Raw genomic sequence first — 19673 nt, 5'->3', positions numbered from 1 at the left:
GAGAAGTTGAGGAGATAGACCTCAGTCTCATATCCACAACAGAAAGATAAAACTGAAACAATGAGACACAAAGGAAACATACACTCAGCTACAATAACATACAACAGGGAAGTTCAAGCAGGCTCTGATTTCCCATGTTTCAAGTATGTAAGCTCATGTCTGTCAGCACAGGATAGACTCTCTTCCTAACCATGCCTTCCTACAGCCAAAAAGTAGAAAATGCCACTTTTTTGTCCTGATGGCCAGCTACTCTTGTTTACTTAGAGATGGATGCTCTTTAACTTTTGTACAAAACACTTAATTTGAAAAGTTCTTAAAATAAATTACAGAATGGACTTCAACTTTGGCTGTACCATTTACTGGCTGAGTGATTTTGAGAAAGCTATTTGGCAACTTTCTGCCTGTTTTCTTAATTTTGAGTTGGAAATAATAAATACAAATCTGAAAGGAGAGTTGTAAGGAAGAAATGAGATGTGTGAAACATCTAGCACAGTTTTCTAAAACACGGAAAATGCTTAATGAGTAGCTCTATTATTTTAATCCTCATTGTCACCATAAGCAAAAGGTGAAGAGTACTTTACATATTATGTTTTTCCAAGTGAGTCCCAAAATTGTTTGTATTGTGAGTAGATTTAAAACTTGGGAGGGACACCTAAAGTTTGTGAATAAATTTAACCATTTTAATGCATTTGCTTACAAGTTAATATAATTTAGACTAATGAAATGTAAAGTATTACCTCGTTTAGATATAAATTTGTAGCTGAGGATTTAGCTCAGTGGATCCGCTGCCTGCCATGAAAGCACAAGGTCCTGAGTTCGATCCCCGGTACCAATAAAAAAAAATTTACTTACATAGATATAAATTTGTAATAAAGGAGTTTCTATAGAGATTTTTAAAGAATATTTCTGTAAAGTGAAAGAGCCATGCTATTTTTTTAAAATTGAAAAACTATAACTTTATTTTAGCCCATCATGTAAATTATATATTTGGATTTTACTAGATATGAATTTGTGTAACTTTATTACATAAAAATTCATCTTTATCTGAGAACATTTAGTGAGAGTTTTAATTTGGAAACCTGAAAAAAATTTTATTTTATTCATTTGCTTGGAGATTTGATATGTTTTTCTTTAAATTCACTGGACATTAACAGAAATCCCCAATGTATCCCAAGCACGTCCCTGATCTGCCCTTGACTATCTCCAGCCCTTTTTGTGTATCTTCTCTGCTCTTTGTTTATACATATGGCAGTTTCACAGTTTACACTTTCACTGAAATGGGTTGCCTAATCTCCCTGCCTGTTAAATGTGTTTAAAAACAAATCTAACATTGAATTTAATGCTGAAGAGATGGTAAGAAACTGGCTCCTCGTTTTTTAACAGCTTGAAAATCAGCATGCTTGAAGTTTTACACTGCATGCTAATAACTTTCCCTGGGTGTCTGGGTATTTCTGAACTCCTAAAGAATAAGTCACATATTCTGTGCTTGACCTATCTGGACTTCCCCTGAAAAAATCAATTGCCAGCTTGGTTTGGGAAAACTTTTGCCTACTAGACCTTGAAATTAATTCTGACTTCTGAATTCTTGAAATCCTTTCATAGATTCAAAAAATATTTTTATTAAAGTCTTTCCGCGTGTGTCAGGAATTTTGCTAAATATTAGGCTAACAAAGTTGAATAAGTTGGACTTATCATTGTTTCAAATACTTTAAACACAAACTAGGAGGGAACAAACAGAAAGTGCCTCCATATATTTGGTAAGCAGTTTAGAGGGGACGTAAAGATGGCTGAACACAGGCAGGCCAATGTTCACATCTGGAGATCAGTGAGCCCTTCCCAGAGAGGATGACATTTTCGCTGGGACCCGAGAAATCAATGGTGACAGTAGCAGTGTCAGTAACAGGAAGTATATTTTCAATGCTTACTTCTTCCCAGTCACTCTTCAGTTCTGGGCCTACAGCATCCAACTTTCATCTCCTAATAATACTGTGCAACAGCTACCTTTTATATCCTCCTTTTATGATTGAGAAATATGAGCCACAGAGAGATGAGCCCCACAACCATTAAGTGGCAGAATCTGGATTCAAATCCAGACATGGACTCAACAGTGAGCATCTGAGGAAAGAACAGTTGGGAAAAAAGTGTTTGAAAAGTGTTGGAAAGTTGATGTAGGAAGGAATGGAGAAGTGTAAGAAAGAGGCCAGTGCAGCTCAGAACTCCTAGGACAAATGTAAAGGATACAGGGCCAGTAGCGGACAGCAGAGCCAACTGGCCACATCATGAGGTCCTTGTATTTAGAATTTGTACCACTCAAATTTGATCACTGCACTGTGATTAAATTACTGGTATCCTTTTTGTCACAAAGTCCTGAATTATTGAATTATTTCAATAGTTGAAAGTATATGGGAGGAAAGTTTATCACATCTATAAGTTACTCCCAAACAGCTGAGAAAATATCTTAACAGCAACAGTTTCATTCATGATTCACAATACAGAGTTAGAGAAAGAGAGAAATGAAAAAAAAGAATGTGCAAATCTGAAAGAACCTAGATGAAGGTCAGTTTATTGTTCTGTTTTCATAGTTTTCTGTAAGTTTGCAATTTTATCCAAATAAAAACTGAATGTAGAGGATATACTTTCTATAGCATGACAGAGGCTCATCTAATGAAGGATTATGAGCTTGATGGGAAGGTGTAGGGAAAGACTAAGATTTAAGACCAGGCAAGCCAGCTGGGAGGGTGCTCTTATGGTTTGGACACATCAGCCTGCCTGGCAAAAGCTATAGTTGCCAGAGGAAAAGCACTAGCAAGTATGAGTTGATGTTCATAGATGGCTGCAGTAGGAGGTAATGCTGAGAAATTTGAGGCTTTATTTAAAGGTTCAGGTTAAGTAGCAATTGTGAATTGTAGCCATAGGTAGCATAAGAACGTATTTTTTTTATTTACAGTTAAATTAAGCCTTGTTTGCTATGAAATCCAAAGTATGTGAAAATTAGACAAAACTCCAGTCTCTCCAAAACCATTGCTTTATTTTTTATGCTTCTGCTGGCCTCTTTATTCTTTACTTCCTTTGTAGTCATTGCCTATACTTCCAGAATTAAGGTGACATTGCTTGTTACACTGTATCTGATTGTGAATATTGCATCCTGTAAAACTTTTTTTATGTCAACTTACAATGATGACATAAGTTACTCCATTAAATTTTGTAATTATTTCATGTATCTATGTCATATCTCTACAAATAATTTACAAAATTCTGGTTCATGGCCCTAGGAAAATATGCAAATTTACATATATGTATGCACCCATGTACACATATGAATATATATAGCTGCTTTTCGATTGAAAATGGGATTGTCCTGATAAACCATCCTAGTTTGTAATATTATAAGTTGAAAATGTATAATAATAATAACATCAAATCTATAGAATATCTTGGCTTAGCTGCATAGCACATTGTAGTGTACTGGCTGTCTAGATTTGTGATTAGGAGCTCTGGCTTCATACTGCTACTCAGTATTGCAAGAACACATTATCTCATATATTGTTCGCCCAGGAAAAGATCACAATTTAAAATGCGAAGTATGGTTTCCGCTAAATGCATATACCTTTTGCCCCATGCTAAAGTAAAAAATGATAAGGTGAACCATGGTAAGTCAGAAACTAGCTACACACACACACACACACACACACACACTCACACTTTTCTCCCCCTTTTAACAAAATACAGTGTAATATGAGAGAAAGAGATGTCAACCAGTGTTTGTTTGCATGCAATATGAGAAATGATAGACATGTAATTTGCATAATGGAACAAAACAATACCTAAATCAGACTGTAGATAAAGTGGCTGGATACAGAGTCATATAGAGGGGCCAGGAAAGTCTTTTTCAAAGACATGCATTGTGCATTTTTAAAAGTCAGTAGGAAATAGCTAGAAAAAAATGGTAAGAAGTAAAGCCTTCTGTGGAGGTTGATACTCTGCCAAATTCTCTTCCTGCATTTCATCAGAGGGGTTTATTAGAATTTCTTTGTTTGAAATCTGAGTGGCAACAAAATGTTAATTATGTATCACTTGCCTTATTATTTGTAACTGTTAATTTTCTGGGCTTTTAAAACATGAATTGGAATTAGATGTAGAATTCCCTATTGTTTATGAGAAATGCTGTCAAAGCATTTGAGGCTGACATCTGCCTTGTAGCATCCTGGAGAATTCACTTTCTCTTGGTAATTGCGATGCTGTTCTACGAGTGAGGTTAAGAAGTTCCTTATATCTGCTTTTATTTTAGTTGTCAACCTATCACATGTTTCTTGTGTTCCTACTAAGAATGAGCAGTGACTTACAGGGTGACTTTTCACAAAGTTTCTGCAGGTGACATCACTAGATGCCATTACCCTGGCGTTGTAGAGTATAGTATACTCATGATGATTTTTCTTTATGTGTGAAACGGATCATTTTAGTATTCCCATGCTTACCCCGTTGCTGAGGAGGACAAGAATCTGATTTCTCAGTGTTTTTGTGTCCTTGTCACTACTTACAAAGCTATTACAATATTATTGACATAGTTTTTAATCTTATGACACAGAGTCCTGTAAAATCTCCCTGGTGCTTTTCACCACGAGTGTTTGCTTTGTGGAATGGCATCATACATACTGCTAACTGACTGACCAAATGTCTGGTCCTCCCTTTAAGTGGTAGACTTGTGTCCAGAGCAGCAGATCAGTGATGGTGAACCATTTAGAGCTTTTAATGATACATACAGCCCACTGTAGCATGTTTACTTCACTGTCCTAGGTGATTCAGGGACAACATAAAATGCATAGTGCTCTAATCGCATAATAGGAATACCGAAATTGTTTTTTACCATCCAGGTCAAGCTGTGTTCTTATTTTCCTGGAAGGACGTCTCAGGATACTCTTTCATATTTCCAGGAAAAAGACCAGGCTGACAGTGCATAATTATGCATGCTAACTTATTTATTTTTAAAGTAAATCCATTACAATTTGTGAACATAAATAAGAGCTCGCAAAACATAAATTTGCATCTTAATGAATTCTGATAAGAAATGACCCAGTGTTGGGGTGGGGAATTTAGCTCAGTGGTTCTGCCTCCTGCCTCGGTAGCACAAGGACCCGAGTTCGATCCCCAGTACCAAAAAACACCAGAAATGACCCAGTGTAAGTACACAGTTGATCATTTCTGATAAATATGCTCAGTTGTGTTCCATCATCACAGTCTAGTTTCTGGACAGTTCTGTTACCCTAAAATATTTTGTTTTGTATACTTGAGAAATTTTAAGCCCCCATCTTCAGCCGTAGGTAACCACTGATGAAATCTCTGTTTATAAAGTTTTGCCTTTCTTCTAGAAACATCATATAAATGGAATCATACATATGCAATCTTCTGTTTGGCTCATTTCCCATAAGTGTAAACTCAGGATTTTTTTTTCAAAGTTCTTCCAGGTAAAGTTCCCCTTGATGTACAAAACTCCACTGTAAGGGAATGACACATTTTATCTGTCTACTCACCTGTAGATGGGCATTTGTATTGTTAATGTGATTGTGCTGTGAACATTGCACACACGTCTCTGTATTGAGCTATCACTCTTAGCTGTATAAGTAAAAAAACTGCTGAGTCCAATGGTAGGATCTTTGATAGTGTATGTTTCACATTTTAGGAAATTGCCCAAATGTTTTCAAGTTGCTGTAACATTTTTATGGAGTGCAGGTGGGGGTATCCAGTTTTTCCACATCCTTGCGAACATTTGGCATTGTCAACTTCTTCATTATAGTCACTCTATGTCTCTATATATGGGTGGATAGTGGCATCTTAGTGGGGTTTTAATTTGCATTTCTATACTAGTCATATGAAGCATTTTTTTCATGTACTCATTAATCAGCTGTGTATCTCTTGTTTAGTGAAATGTCTATGGACATCTTTGCCTAATTCTGGAATTTTATTGATCGAGCCACATTCTGGAATGCTTGCAGTACACATAGAATTTGGCTGGTCCTTTCTTAGAATTAACATAACTTACTCCCCTGAGCTCTGAAAGTATTTTGTGGTTTGCAAAGTGAATGCACCATGATCATGCAACTTAAAATATTCAGGTTATAGTATATGGCATAGAATGTAAAATTCTAAATACAACTTCTGGAATCAAATCCATTATTCTCCCATTTGGCTCTTTGTTTAATTGCGTATATTCATTGATGATTCACAGTTTAAAAAGCATCAAAGCCATCAGTCTCATAAGAGATCAAGCTGAATCTCCCATGCAACTTTTCTATGAGTAAATTACTCAGTGTTAATTATGATTAAAACAATAACTCTTTATAAAGCTAAGGAACTCAGATTAATCAGCTACTTTCCAGGCAGGCACTTTCTGGGCTCCCGAGGGTTTTCATCAGCAAATTGTAGTCATGACGCTGTTTTGCACAGTGCTATTGTTTCTGCAGTGAATATATGAATTGATTACCCATGAGTTCAGGTTGGGATGTACTATTATTTTGCTTTTTTTTTTTTTTATTGTGTTAGGAATCGTACACAGCAGGAGGTTGGTATCCACTACAGGGTCACCTTGGGACTTCTAATATGGAAATCTAAATGAATTCTTTGTTGCTGTAAATTACAAACAGAACAACAGCAGCCTTGTTCCACATTTATAAATATGTATGTCTTCCCCACCAATGAAATTATGAAGGTAGATCAAAGTGAATTAGCACCTGTCACAGAAATTTGATAGGTCATTGTGCACTACAATTTTATTTTCCTTTCTTCTGAATATGACATAATTGCTGAAGCTTGCATCTAGTTCTCCTTCACGTATTGTGGTGAACAACAGTTCAAATGTGGAAATGAATCACCTGATACATTACTTCTGTGCAGCAGGAGGCAAATTGAAAACTAAATTTTTTACAATCAAAATGAGTTTGATTGCATTTGGACTCTGAATATTGCATAGTGTGTGTGGCTACTGTAGTATCATGTTGTACTACACTTAAGTGTTGAAAGAATTTGTTGTCTGTAAATCTTTTAGATTTTCATAAGAAGCTTCTAAAGCTAGAATTCAGCTACAAGTGGTGGAGCATGCCATAATCAAAGCACGGGAGGCTGAGGCAAGAGGGTCATCAGTTCAAAGCCAGCCTGGGGTACATAGCCAGTTCAAGGCCAGACAGGGCTTGGTAGCAACATTTTGTCTCAATATAAAATACACACAAACAGCCCACCCACACACAAAATAAAACTGAAGCCAGATTTCTCAAGACCTATTTACTTAACTATATAATTTTCCTGCCTTGTTAACTGTAAAAATCCTACCACTATAACATATTCTTTTATATAGAAAGCTGTGCTAAGAAACCATAAATTGGATTATAACTACAAATATTAATGCCAAAGTTGTTTTAAAAGCATTACAGAATTTTAAATAAAAAGAGAGAAGCCAGAATAAGTGGCAGAAATTTGAAGTGAAATTTTAAAAAATTAAAAACTAAGCATGACATAGACTATGTTTATAAGATTAGTGTAATTCCCAGTGCAGGAAAGGGACCCTGCAGGAGAAAAAAACCCATAAATATTTAAAAATTAAAATGAATAAAGTTAAAAAAAAAGAACAGAAAGAGGAGTGAGAAAAGAGCGCCAAAGAGGGGATAAATATTAAATAAAAGACCAACTTTAGACCAAAGAAGATCTACAGAGTCAGACTACTGCAATAGCCTGATAATGGCTTTCTTGACTTCATCCTAAAATAAACCCTTCCTTTTTTGTGTTTAAATTTTCACTAATAATATCTTCTAAAATTAAAATGTAATCCTATTAGTCACTGGTGAGAATTTTTTTTCTCGATGTCTTATATTTTCATTTAATTTTTTTCATTTGGCTTGTGATACTCACTGACCATAAACCTAGTGTACTTATGGAAAATTCTAATTCAAAATATTTCCCATTACATTTATTCAAGTATTCATGGAATTTTCTTTTTTGTAAAGGAACATCATCTTTTTATGAGATTTTTCTCAATCATTTTTTTCCCATATAATCTTTCCAGGATACCCTTGAGCTCCTTAAAACTGAAACACCAAAATAGACTTTAATTTCCTTAAAACAAAGGTGGCAACATTTATATCCAAATTCAGTGTTCTTAATAGCTACTGTACCATTTGGTTGTCCAGGTTTCTAACTAGGTGTACCTTTTCTTTTCAGTTTTCTTTTCTTTTGTCTTTTCGCCCGATTAGGGATAATTTTATTTTTATTATTAGTAAATACGTGACTATTTTCTTTGCTAGTTGATGCAGTTGGAAGTAAATTTTATCTCCATTTGCTCAGTGATCACTTTTGTTATGACAGAGGTTTGGTTATTCTTCTAATTCACACTGAGGATTCACACTCATTTTCCAACTTGATGGGGTCCTTTTGCCTGCATGCTCTTTTCCTCTTTCATTTTCTCAATGTTAAGTAGCATTTTTTTTGAACATTGAGATCGTGTTTATTTGGATGTTGTCCAGTTATTTATTCACATATTTCAGAATGCTTTCCAGCTGCAAATGAGATTATCATACCAGTCATACAAGTTTGTATGTGCAAAAGTCTGCTCAAATCCACACACTGACTGGCATGCCTGTTTGACACACAGCATGGCATGGTTAATGAAAATTTTCCAGTTCCCTGAGATTTTCAAGGTCTGCTTGCCTTAGACTATGTTTTGGAGTTGGTCTGTCACATAGATGCAACCGAGATCAATCACAGTTCTCACATTTACAAGGGATGACACAAAAGATATTAAGAAACCTAACACTTTGTTATAAAGTGTTGCAATTTTTTGATAAGAAAATTAAAAAATCTATTTTGATTTCAAGCCCTTAAAAATATAACAGAGTAAGTGTATCAAATTGAAACTTAAGAGTGATTCTGTTTGAACATCAAATAATAAGAATAAGGTGTTCTCTCACAAAACATCTTTTGAGTTCAGGAAAATTAATCTATAAAGGTCAAAAGAAAAATTTAAAACAACAAGATTGTCAGTGATCTCTATATGTTTTCTCCCATGTGATTTCAGAGCCAGCTGTCTACAAATGCTAAGGGTTCCTTGGCACTCTTAAGAAACACACTGTTCTGTAGATAATTTCAGCCCAGGGTGGGAAAAGGGCAGCATATCCTTTCTGGTTCTTAATGGAGCTTGAGCTGTGTATGGTCATGTAATAGCTTCACTGGCCAGCTCAAGGAGTGTGCTTTTCTCTTTTCTCAAAGAAAACCCCAGACTTCTCTCAAGTCCTCTTGCTGGCTGTCCAACCTAGAAAGGAGGGATGGGGTTTCCATAATGTCATTTGACATAACAGCATATATACCCATGAGGCCACTGTATCGACTAGGGTCAAAAGTGCTCCTAAGATCTATACCTCAGGGAACCACAATGCTTGTGACAAAAATGATTCTGAAACATTTCACTGTGTTCTTTCTTTTCTTAATAAAAGTTACAGATTTCTTTTTAAGGAAAAAAAAAATACAGATGAGTGTCAAGGGAAAACTAAGTCTCCTTCATTCCCTCTCCACATTGTATTAGCAAACCCCAGTACTCCCAATCCTCAGAGCTCTCACCATTGACAGCTTCTGTGTGTAAGTAGAAATATGATATAGAAATATACATCTTACAAACGTGTATGTATGCTTTTTTTTTAGAAAAAGTCACATATAGAATCCTAGAGTACATACTATTCTGCTACTTAATTTTTTTCACTTTGCAAACTCTAGATATCATCTTGCTTAATATGTACATACAACTCTGCCTTAATCTTGTAAATAGCAGCGCCATATTCCTGTGTATATATGTGTTGCAATTTATGTAATCAGATTCTTATGGATATACATGTGGAACTTTTCAGTATATAAGATATCCATAAGTAATGCACAATGAACATGCTTTTTCAAGTCTTTGCTTAGGTAGCCATAACAAAATAATAGAGATTGAATAATACAGATTTTTAAAATAAACACTGATAAAATATTCTCAAGGACTAGCTCAGGAGAACACAATGCCCTTATACCATCCCCATTTTGTTATTGCTAAATTTTATTTTATTTATTGCTAAAGTTTAAAATATTTTGTAATCTAGTAGGGAAGTAATGAAATTATCCCATTGAGCATATTTTAAATGATTATCAACCACTTGTATGTTCATCCTTTGAATTACTTTTAAAATCCTTTCATTTATTTTTATACTGTCATATCTTTTTTCTTGTTGATTTTTGAGCAAGTCACAGCCCCAGCTCAGATGCAAGAGGAAGGGGTACCCCAAATCATGCATCTTGCCAAGCCTTGGATATTGCCAGATACTACCATAGCAGACTACAAGAAAGCTATGTCTGTTTATGTTTTGTTGCCTTAGTCAAATGTTTTCAGTCTACTTTTTTCATGGCTTTTTGTGGACTGTAATACTCCCAAATCACAAAATTTTGATCTGTCTTTTTTTTTTTTCCCTGGTACTGGGGATCGAACTCAGGACATTGCGCTTGAAAGCAGCCACGGTGCCACTGAGCTAAATTCCTGGCCCTGATCTGTCATTTTTATAATACTTATATAGTGCTTTGATTCTTTTGAATTTAAGTTTTTGTTATATCTAGATTTACTTTTTAAGAGAATCCAATAGGAATCTAAATTAAATTTTAATTTTTAAAATTTGTTCCAGCATCTATCATTCCTCCTCATTATTATTTACTTAATTCCCATATTGGTGTACATTTTTTTTCTATACTCTTTATTTTCTATTCTTATTCAGTTTTCCTGCAGCAAAAACAACATCCAGCTCTTGTGTATAGCAAAGCTTTTTTCAATATTTTGAGGTACATGGAAAACAGAGGGTCATTATCCAGGCTTATGTGACATGAGGTGGACAGAAGTTTCTCTGGAAAGAGGTGAGAGATCTAGATGGGCACAGGAATTCAGAAAGAGAAATGAGCAAGACAGTGCAAGCCCAGGGATTGCTGCTTTTTTCCTAACAGGATGTGGGCAAAGGGGTTAAGCCTTGGAAATAGTAAAAGGATCTATTTGGTGAGCTCAACTACATCCTTTGTGTGAGTCTCTTAGAGATGTAATGCTCCAAGTGCTTTATTAACAGCAGGAAGTACTGAAAGGCAGAAGAGCCTTTTCAGCCTACTCAGTGGGCCCAGGGACTATCTGAGGGTGACAGAGCTCCTCTGCCATGGGGCTCCTGCCTCTTATTTTCTGCCATTTTGTATTGTTTCTCTACATGATGGAACATAATAACATGCAGTGTCTAGAACTAAGGTTAAACACCAAAAATATTTTTTGTGTTCTTCTTGTATTACTCGAGAGAGTTTATTACAATGAATTTCTATTTACATTTTTCTCTTTCCATACTTTTTGTTTGCCATATGAAAAATGATACTTTGAGATTTATTTTTGCTAACTAATAAATTAAGGATTTTGTCTTTAAGGAGTGTACTTTATAACTGATAAATATTTGTATGTCCAAGTTACAGAACTAATTTTTTTCTTTGACAAGAATTTCACTGATTTTTTTTACAGTGATTACATGAAAATCTGGAATTTAAATTAAACTCTTAGTTTTCTTTTTTTTTTTGTCACTCCAGACAAAAGAATAGCGAAATAAAATGTGGACTAAAATTTTTTAAAATCTCTATCAAAATGATTTAAGACCATTTTAAGACCATCTGCACACACTTGTTATCAAATAGAATTCATTAAATCTCCAGAATACAGTTGATTTGTTAAATATAAGAAATAGCTTTAGAAGATGTAAGAGATGTTCCTCCCCTCAAAGTAACTGACTACTTCAGATGAGCAGGAGAAAGAATAGAAAAGAATTTGCTGTGTAAGGCTAAGATGTCAGTTGTTTATCTGAAAGTTTTTCTGAGACTGAGTCTTCTCTGTGTTCTGTGTGCCATTAACTGGCCCCAGTGATGTTCATGTGCTTCACAGATACTTGATGGTTCACAGCTAAATTGCTTAAATACCATTATTCGCACACATTTCATAGATTACAAGTTTCAAGCTGTGCTTTCCTAGAACTCCTTGATGTTCTAGTAATTGCAGTGTTCTTCAAGTTGTACCTGCTGAAAGTACCCTTGCGGTTCTTTCAGTCTCAGCCGATACACGGGCAGAACTATATAGCTAAACAAGCTCCCTTTCTGTCACTCACATGTCATTGTTTACATCTATCCTGCTATTTTCCTGTCTTATTTCTCTAATGCATTCATAAAAATAATGGTGTAAAGTTTTTTTAAAGTAGCAAAGTCAACATGAAAATATAAAAATAAATACTGCAATTTAGAATAACATGGCAAATAAATATAAGCTAAATTCCATAAATATATAGAATATGTGTCTCTATATAAATATTAGAGTTTTGAAAGTGTAGTTATTTTTCAGAAATATGTTTAACAGTGTACATAGTAAAGATGCTGATTATCTCAATAATGAATAATTAATGCATCTAGTCCTCTGATACTACTATTTTTAATAGTGCCTGAATCGTTAATGTTTGTGCCTCATTTTTAGTGAAAGCACAGTGAAGTTTTTGTTAAGCCAGTGGAATTCTTCCAGAAACAGCTCAAAATAATCCTCTAAAAAATGAAATAGAAAACAAAATGAAAGAGACAGTTAGTGTATAAAGGCAAAGAAAAGAACAAAAATACAGCAATAGTTCTCAAAATTATGCACATTAGATGGAACCTACGTACAGTACAATGCATGCCATTCACTAGAAAGTTATAAGAATCAATCACAAAATTAATTGCAAGCAAAGTTACTAGAAATGTTCTTTTTTATCGAACCAAGAGAAATTAAGACGGTCTCAGAGAGTAATCTCTTCCACTTGCCTCTGGAGACAGACCCAGCCTATCTCCTGGGGAGGCCTTCTAGGCTACACAAGAACAAAGCCACATTCCATCCTGTCCCATCCCACACACAGAACATGCTGTTGATCCTCTGACATGACAGTGGCCAGGCAAATGCCAGCAGTCAATGAGAAGTTGTTTTCAATACAGTATTCTGTACTTATTCCAGTTTTTAAATAATTGTGTGAGCAGGTAAGAGCACATCCATTCATGAAGGATCCAGAAATTTTTACCTCTCATGGTCCTATCCTGAAAACATTTATTGTGTGATATGGAATCCAGCAAAAGACAAGAGAAATCAACAAGGTGGAAGAGACAGGCAGTTCAGAGTAAATAAAAAGAATTCCCAGAGAGGGAAAAAAAGACCTAAATTTATACTCCTTAAAGAATAAGATTGAAACTCAAGATAAAGGAAATGAGAAGAATCACTTAGAAAATTCCTCAAGAGCGGACCTTAAAAGAAAGAAGTTATCTTAGAACAATCAATTAATGAGATGCTGTAACTAGTGGAAAACCTTGAGTGTTCAAGGGGAGAAGGCATGTGTTCTCTCTGTCGATAAGAAGAAAGAAAGGTAGTGTGATACTCAAGAGAAGCAAAAATCAATGCTAGAAGCTGGTCTATGTATAAAGCAAAAGGACCAAAGAAATAAGTCTAGGGAATAATAATCATTTGATTTGAATTTTGGAAACTTTCCCTTTGAGTGACTGAGATTTAGTCACACAGTAGTGGGACCTGTCTTAAGACCCTAATCACTGAATAACAACTCACTCGTATCATATGCCAATGAATATTGTATTATGAATGTATCTGATGTAATTTTCAGAATCCACCTATAGCAGTGATAGCAAACCTTTTAGAGCCCTAATGCCCAAACTGCAACCCAAAACACACTTATGTATTGCAAAGTGCTAACAATTAAACCTGAATACTGAGATTTAAGTTTAGAAAAAACAATGTATGCATTAACATCTTTTGTCTTAAAAGTAAAACATAATAACAGAGCTTTCAGTGATACAAACAGCTTTTTATTGAAAAGTAAAGTTTGCATTTTGTATATTTTTGCACAATTAATGTGATTTTTGCTCTTGTATGCACGCTGATAATTTGTCAAACCTTGGCTCATATTTTGTTTGTTTGAGAACAATGCATGCAATATTCATTTCTTATATCAGATTTGATATAACTCAAAGATGAAAACAAATGTTCAAAAGCATATGATGATCCAAACAAAGCAAGAAAAGCAATCTCAAGTGCTTTCATTGACTTAAAATTATTTGGGAAAAGTTTTCAATTAGCAATAATCGCACCTCATATAACCCTCATTGGCTACAGTACTGCCACTGCGCAAAACTTGACTTAAAACTATTTGGAAGAGAATTCCAAACGTTGAGGATTTCATTTTCAGATCTACCAACTGTGCTGTCCTTTGTCATCCCTTCACACTCTATCTTCTCTATCTTCTCAAATGTTGCACGCAGGTCACAGAATTTACTTTCCAGATAGAAGTTTCCTGAAATTCCAATAGCTCCATTTCCAAATTTCCAAAATCAAACCAATGTAAGCAGGAAAAATCAAGTTCTTCAAGTTTAGCTTTATCTGGAGATGTAAGAAAACACAGGGTTGTCTCCATCTTATGGAACTATAAAAATCTGTTACTAAAATTCTCCTTTGCAGTTGCTACAATGCTAGAAATTTCCTTGTAGATTTCCTGATTGTTTGTAGAATTATCTGCAAATGTAGAATTTTCTACATGCATTTTTAGATTTGGAAAACATTTCATTTGCCCACTTTTATGGGCTCTGAAAAACCTCCAGTTTTCTGTCAAGTGTTTTGATACCACAAGATATCCTTTCTGCTGTTTTCTCTAAACCTTATTGTTTCTTGTCCAGTATATTGAAGTGTAGTACAAAATCTGTAAAAATCATGAGGTTGTTAGACCAGGTCATATCAGTGAACTGTGGATATTCCTGCCCCCTTTCATAAGCAGCCTAATTTCATCCAAACAGACTACAGATGTCTCAAGGACTCATCCTCTGCTCAGTCACCAAATATTTTTTTTTTATTAAGTTTATTGGTACAATACAGTTACATGCATCGTTGGGATCTTGTACCTTTCTTTACATGATGTATCTTGGTTCTTATTTTTTCCCCATTTCCCGGCCCTCCCTTCAACCCCTCCACCCTTCCTTATTTACAGAGACTTGTTTCCATTTTTTCCTTTTCTCGTATTTTTTTCTCTTCCCTTCTTTCCTTTCCCCTGCCCATCTCACTTCCCCTACTCCTTTAGACCTTTTCTTCTTATTTCACATTATCAATTATACCATTTTAAAACTTTAGTTTTTCACACCAGAGAAACTATTCAGTATCTACACATGAGTGTCCTATTTATATCACTTAAGAGTATGGCCTCAATGTGCATCCATTTAGCTATAAATGCCTCTAGTTTCTCATTCTTTATGGCTGAATAGTACTCCATTTTATAGAAAAACCACATCTTCTTTATCCAGTCTCCAGGTGATGGGAAACTGAGCTGTTTCCAAGTTTTCGCTATTACAAACTGTGCTACTATAAACACGGGTGCGCATATATCGGTGTGGTATTATTCTTTTAATTCTTTCACCAAATATTATTGTACCCAAGTAAAGTATCTTACTGTGCTTGAACCTCATAAGAAATGCTTGAAACTGTAAAATTAAGAGCATGAGCCATGATTCAATTCACCATTTTTGTGACATCTAGTTTTTTACTATTTTCCCTGGCACAAAGAGTTTCATGATGTATAATACAACGAAACTGAATGACTGGATATTTTGCTTCTTTAACAAAGAACTGTATGAAACCAGATGTTGTAGTAATTGAAACCATCTTTTCTGGTCTTAAGTCTTGTGATAAAAAAAGCCTCCATCACAGCATTGTAGATATCCATCGCTTGTGTTCTTCCAGGCAAAGACACCAATTTCATCAGGTCTTCTTTTATGATGTCATCAACAACATAACGCAAAATTAGTTAACCTTCCATGATTATTTCTATCTGTGCTTTCAACCAAACTAGGTAACAGGCTGCTTTTTGTAAGTCAGTCATGAGCTGCTGACTAACATCACTCACCATGCGCACAACTCGATCTTTAACAGTATCTTTGCTAAGTGGCATCTCAGAGATGTGTTGCATAATTTTATCCTTGTTTGAGAAATCATGAAAAAGTGAATTACTCCCAGACAACATGGCCATTTTGATAAAGTCCCAATCAGAGAGGGGCTTACCATGTTTTGTTATGAACTTTGAAAGCTGACAATTATCAGATGATTTATTTTAGAAAGATAGTTGCAAAAACTAAAACAATGGTATTTTTTTCAATTTCCCTTCAAGAAACTCTCTCCTTTCAGTTTCAGTAAGTTCAGCAACACTTTTTGGGTTGGTATCAAAGTGTTTTTTGACATTTGATGTCCAACACACAACACTTTCACTACACAGAATACATAACATTTTCACATTGCATTCAATCCCTCCAAACGACCATCCAGACTTTTTGGAATGATCTTCCACTATCTCTTTTCAGTTTTGCATTTTTTGCTACAGTTGATTTTTGGCATTCAAAACTTGACATCTACAAAAACACACACAACAAATGGAAAAAAGAAATACCCAATACAAATCTATCCCTATACCAAAAATAGCTAACACTATTGGTAAACACTAAAGCATTGGATGTTTTCTGAATCAATAATCTATGGCAGTGATTCTCAGCTGGAATTCCTCTTGGATTTGCTGGTTACCAGCGCAAGAGGACAATGTTCCACTGACCACGAGCTTTTGGCCTGCCCAAGAAGGTATTAGACTGCCTTTTCTGTCTTTGGAGGGCTCTGATTTTAGCAGAAGCCCAAGCAAATACAGTGGTATCTAGGTTCACAAATTTAATTTGTTCCGTGATTGTGGGAAAGATGGCAGTGTTTGTATTTGTGCAGGGAAGATGGCCATGGTTGTGCTTGTCACCCAATGCCGTTTGGGAACCAAATTAAAATTTTGCCAAATGTTTCTTTTGTGAACCAAATTATTCCAAAAAGAAGTGTTTGTGAACTGAGGTATTACTGTATATATATCCTTGTTCTAGTTTTCATGAATTCTTCACAAACAACTGAATATGATGCTGCAGATTCAAATATGCTAGGAGTACAGCACAACATTAAAAGAATCTCAGTCTCTAAATTAGAACATCTCTTTGGTGAATCTTAGACATCAAATTTCAAATTTTTCTTAAGAAAACTCAAAGCAAAAATCCTGTGTTAATAAAAGTGAATATATTAAAACTCACAGCCACTCCAAACAAATATAATCTTAGCAGTGCACTGACCAGTCATGCAAAAGCTCAGAGCAGTCATGGCTAATAAGTCAGGGCTCATGACATCATCACCTGGTACCCCTACTCCTTTCCCAGCATGTGCATGGCCCTGTGTGCATCCCCTGGGCTGTCTGAGCTCACTTGCTAACAGAGAGGGCTCTGCGTGCCCACTGCAGCATGTGTGCTATAGGTTCGACAACACCATAGGCAAAGTATGTAGTTTCAGTTGTTACAGAACAAAAGGTTAATGTTACAACTTTGAAAATAAAAAATAATATAAGAGCTGAAACAAACTCAGAAGTGGAAGCAGAAAGGTGAAAATACTACACAGGCTCTTAATTCCTCATTTCAAAAAATGAATATTCAGGATAGAACCTCAATTTCATGGATGGAGATGTAGATAAGTCTTCAAGGAACTAAAAGATAACTTTAAGATAAAACATAGGTTAATGTAAGATTTATTTTTAAAATGACAGCAAAAAATTGGGAGAGGAAGAATGCAGTAGCAGAGCATCAACACAGTGACTTTGGGCCTCCATCTCTGTAATTTGTGTCATAGTCTCTCTTTATCAGACTTCCTTTCCCTTTGCATCTGTCTTCTGCAGTTTTCAGAGTCTGTCTCTGTGCCTCCGTCTCCTCTCTGCACAAGCCTTTCACTTCCTGGCTTCTGCTGAAGTGGTTATGTCTATTAAATCTGGGACAAATTATTGCTGAGCCTTATTGACCAGAAATCCAAAGCTACAGTTTGCAACAAGTTATGCTAGAAACAATGTATAAGTTGATGTCTCGGGTCTAACCATCTATTTCTGTCTCTAAATTGGTTGGCAACTCAACAAATAATAGTTAATGTTCATTCACTTTCAAAATCACGACTTTCCTCCCATGAGAGGCTGCAAGGAGGCAGGAAGCAATGCCCTATCAAGTCAGACACCAGCTGCCAGCCTTCCTTCCTTTGGCTTAGTTGTTTGACTTAGCTTTCCTGGGCCAGGACATTTTTATCTTCTTGACTCAGAAGTACCTTTCATCCAATGGCTGTTGTAAGTTTAACAACCGGTTCTGAAAGGAAAGTAACAAATCCCTGCCTTGCAGTTGCTCCCAGGTATAAATACACATATCTTCATCAACTTAGTTTCCTAGTGTGTCCTCACTAAATGCAGATGAGGAAGACTTCGCTCTTGCACCAGGGTGAGTGGGCTCTGGTACAGCGCAGTGCTCATCCGCATCATCTTTGGAAAGATTCCTCTCACTGCCTCTCACTGGAGCCAGCCCCTGGGTCCTGGGCACCTACTGAAATCTGCCTTTAAATTTGTGTGATGATTTAGCCATTGGAAGGTCCCTGAAAGTTGTAAGTCAGAGCTGAGGACAAAAGGACTTATACCCTACATGTGAAGTAGGAGAACCAGTCAAGAGCCAGAATCTTAAGACATTGTCTGGCTGCCTATACACAGCTTTCTGAGAGTAGGTGTTTATATAAGCAGCATGAGGGAGTGTCTCAGCATTGTGCCTTGGTGCCTTTGTTTCCTGCATCAGAAATACACACACACTCACATGTGCATGCATGCCCACAACTCTGTACCACTCTCAGACTAAAAATAGAATCATTGTTGATGAATAAGTGAGTCATATGAAATATATAAGCCATTTTGACCCATTTAGGCTAGAAATTCTATCTTAATCATGAACACAATTCTGACCTTTTGGTAGCTGGAGAGTGGAAGTAGCCAGACTGTGATTATAGAGGGTGGCTGGCCAGGGGAGCACTTCACAGCATTACTAGAGAGGGGCTACGCACCCCCAATGTCACCAGCACTCAGGGAAATGTTTGCTTGTAAACTCCTTTAATTCTATTTTTCCCCAAGTCAAAAGCAAAGTCAAGTATTGATATCCTGCATTGACATGAAGATAGAGGAATTTTCTGTAATGGGAAAAAAGCAGCATTCAGGAGAGAAACCTCATGCTCTGATTCATCACTTAATGGGCTGCAAGGGCTTTGCTGCTGGTCCTCAGCTGACCCCGCTCTTTTCTGCAAGCCTGCTCCCATAGCCCCTCACTGAAGCCTTGATTGCAGCAAGGCCCTTTCTAAAAAACTGTTTAACTTCTTCCTGGAAAATGTCTTCGTCTTTTCCCCACTATACCTCTGAAAGTTAAAAGGCATGATACGGCTGGGGGTGTAGCTCTACATAGAATGATCACCAGCAATGCAGTCAATTAATCAGTCAATCAGTAACATGAAGTATTACATCTTTCCTGGCAAATATGAACTTACAAAATGTATTTGCTTTAAAATAAACATCTTACCTTTTATATCCTCTATTTGAGTCAGATTCTTACCATTGTTTGTAATCATTTATCTTTTTTTTTAGGTACTTTTTAAAAATTACTTTTATTGGTACATTTTAGGTATACAATATAATGATATTCATCATTGGAAATTTGCATCTTTACATAATCTCTCTTGG

At 35.8% G+C, this 19673-nt stretch overlaps 1 protein-coding gene and 1 pseudogene across 2 annotated transcripts in view; one reads left to right on the top strand and one right to left on the bottom strand.

Moving 5' to 3' along the window:
- The window catches only part of Prkn (parkin RBR E3 ubiquitin protein ligase), a 1513344-nt gene that overhangs the window by 955366 nt on the left and 538305 nt on the right, over positions 1-19673 (top strand). The gene's annotated exons all lie outside the window — the stretch shown is intronic.
- Positions 14061-14229, bottom strand: LOC147825037 (U4 spliceosomal RNA; annotated as a pseudogene).

The sequence above is a fragment of the Heterocephalus glaber genome, unplaced genomic scaffold, assembly GCF_053883595.1.
Source record: "Heterocephalus glaber isolate CG9 unplaced genomic scaffold, H.glaber_assembly_v1.0 deba00001523, whole genome shotgun sequence".
Taxonomy (NCBI): Eukaryota; Metazoa; Chordata; class Mammalia; order Rodentia; family Bathyergidae; genus Heterocephalus; species Heterocephalus glaber.
Note: the sequence above shows the minus strand (reverse complement) of the source record. Positions and strands in the feature narration are given on the sequence as shown.